The sequence below is a fragment of the Ascidiella aspersa genome, chromosome 5 (genome assembly GCF_963924565.1).
Source record: "Ascidiella aspersa chromosome 5, kaAscAspe10.2, whole genome shotgun sequence".
Classification (NCBI taxonomy): domain Eukaryota; kingdom Metazoa; phylum Chordata; class Ascidiacea; order Phlebobranchia; family Ascidiidae; genus Ascidiella; species Ascidiella aspersa.
The window spans coordinates 14,598,912-14,601,411 of record NC_139451.1 but is presented as its reverse complement, the minus strand read 5'-3'; the positions used below and the strand labels follow the sequence as shown (position 1 = coordinate 14,601,411).

Genomic DNA, 2,500 nt, shown 5'->3' with positions numbered 1-2,500 from the left:
CGACTCTGGGAAGACGCCGTAGCGCGCCCGCCTGTCGCCGCCATGGGCCTGACACCCGCTCTGGGAAAAGGCCTCGATCAGAAGGACGCGGGCGACCGGCGAAGCGCGCCGTGACGAATTCCGTACGCCACAATTCCGCGCACTCCAAAAGCGCGCGGATTCGGCGATGGGCACATCCCGCTTCACTCGCCGTTACTGAGGGAATCCTCGTTAGTTTCTTTTCCTCCGCTTAGTAATATGCTTAAATTCAGCGGGTAGCCTCGTCCGACCTCAGGCCGAAAGTAAGGACCGGGACTATTCTTCCCGTTCCGCGCTCGCCGTCGGCGCCGCGCGCCGCCGCGCACCTCGATTCCCGCCCTTGAGCCGCCAGCCGTTGGCCTCTTCGAGGTCGACTCGCCGCCGCCGCGCGGGATTCTGGTCGCGATCGTCGCACATCGTGCCGTGCTGTCTTGAGCGGGACGGGCGCTCGCGCGTCCGACGCCGCAGCAGCCGCGCGGAGAAATCCCCGCGCGGAACGTTTGCAACGCGACCCTGAGGCGGGCGCGGCCCCGGGATTGACCCGAGGCCGCAATTTGCGTTCAGAACGTCGATGCTCAATGTGTCCTGCAATTCACACTAATTCACGCAGCTAGCTGCGTCCTTCATCGACTCACGAGCCGAGTGATCCACCGCCAAGAGCCATCCACGATTGTTTCGCTCGCACAGTGCCTCGCACTAAAGGGTGACAAAATATACCGCGCCGAGCGGTCGGCCAGGCCGACGCTTGAAGCCGGAGCGCGCGGCACCGCGGCACTCGACGCGCAAACATTACCGGGTGACCGAATCGCCGGCCGGCGCGCCGCTCCTCGCGGGTCGGGCGCCGGGTAGCAAAAACTTTTTCTCTCGCTTGTCCGAGTTTCGCGTTCGCCGAAGCGTTTGCGAGACCGTTAATGATCCTTCCGCAGGTTCACCTACGGAAACCTTGTTACGACTTTTACTTCCTCTAAATGATCAAGTTAGATCGTCTTCTCGGACGCCGGCTCGACCGTTGCCGGCCGCGCCAGGTCCAATCGGAGGACCTCACTAAACCATTCAATCGGTAGTAGCGACGGGCGGTGTGTACAAAGGGCAGGGACGTAATCAACGCGAGCTAATGACTCGCGCTTACTGGGAATTCCTCGTTCAAGGGAAATAATTGCAATTCCCTATCCCTAGCACGACCGGGGTTCAGCGGGTTACCCAGACCTGTCGGCCAAGGCGAGCACATGCTGATCCGGTCAGTGTAGCGCGCGTGCGGCCCCGAACATCTAAGGGCATCACAGACCTGTTATTGCTCAATCTCGTGTGGCTAAACGCCACTAGTCCCTCTAAGAAGTTAGACGCCGACCGATTGGGTCGCGTAACTAGTTAGCAAGCCAGAGTCTCGTTCGTTATCGGAATTAACCAGACAAATCGCTCCACCAACTAAGAACGGCCATGCACCACCACCCACAGAATCAAGAAAGAGCTCTCAATCTGTCAATCCTCACTGTGTCCGGGCCGGGTGAGATTTCCCGTGTTGAGTCAAATTAAGCCGCAGGCTCCACTCCTGGTGGTGCCCTTCCGTCAATTCCTTTAAGTTTCAGCTTTGCAACCATACTTCCCCCGGAACCCAAAGACTTTGGTTTCCCGCAAGCTGCCGGAGAGGTCGTAAAACTAACGCCCCCCGATCGCTAGTTGGCATCGTTTATAGTCAGAACTAGGACGGTATCTGATCGTCTTCGAACCTCTGACTTTCGCTCTTGATTAAAGAAAACATTCTTGGCAAATGCTTTCGCAGTCGTTCGTCTTGCGCCGATCCAAGAATTTCACCTCTAACGGCACAGTACGAATGCCCCCGTCTGTCCCTCTTAATCATTACCTCGCGCTCCGAAAACCAACAAAATAGAACCGAGGTCCTATTCCATTATTCCATGCACCATTATTCAGGCGAATCGCCTGCTTTGAACACTCTAATTTTTTCAAAGTAAACGTTCCGGCCGCCGCCGACACTCAGTCAAGGGCACCGGCGGAGAACCGGAGGTGAGGCCAGGACGGCCAGTACACGCCTTGCGACGGACCGGCCGCCTGCGCCCAAAATCCAACTACGAGCTTTTTAACCGCAACAACTTAAATATACACTTTTGGAGCTGGAATTACCGCGGCTGCTGGCACCAGACTTGCCCTCCAATGGATACTCGTTAAAGGTTTTAAAGTGTACTCATTCCAATTACAGGGCCTCGTTTAGAGTCCTGTATTGTTATTTTTCGTCACTACCTCCCCGCGTCGGGAATGGGTAATTTGCGCGCCTGCTGCCTTCCTTGGATGTGGTAGCCGTTTCTCAGGCTCCCTCTCCGGAATCGAACCCTGATTCTCCGTTACCCGTAAGAACCTCGGTAGGCCAGTACCGTACCGACGAAAGTTGATAGGGCAGACACTTGAATGATCCGTCGCCGGTGCGAGACCGTGCGATCCGCAAAGTTATCCAGAGTCACCAAAGGTT

The 2,500-nt window shown here is 56.8% G+C and overlaps 2 non-coding genes and 1 pseudogene across 2 annotated transcripts in view; all 3 read right to left on the bottom strand.

Moving 5' to 3' along the window:
* The window catches only part of LOC146144925 (large subunit ribosomal RNA), a 3,679-nt pseudogene extending 3,401 nt beyond the window's left edge, over window positions 1–278 (bottom strand).
* A 248-nt stretch (window positions 279–526) lies between these two features.
* Window positions 527–680, bottom strand: LOC146144924 (5.8S ribosomal RNA). The gene has a single exon (XR_014499128.1). It is a non-coding gene; the product is annotated as a 5.8S ribosomal RNA (ribosomal RNA).
* A 247-nt stretch (window positions 681–927) lies between these two features.
* Window positions 928–2,500, bottom strand: part of LOC146144923 (small subunit ribosomal RNA) — a 1,811-nt gene continuing 238 nt past the window's right edge. Inside the window, exon 1 of the ribosomal RNA XR_014500696.1 lies at window positions 928–2,500. This exon is cut by the window's right edge and continues 238 nt beyond it. This is a non-coding gene — a ribosomal RNA (small subunit ribosomal RNA).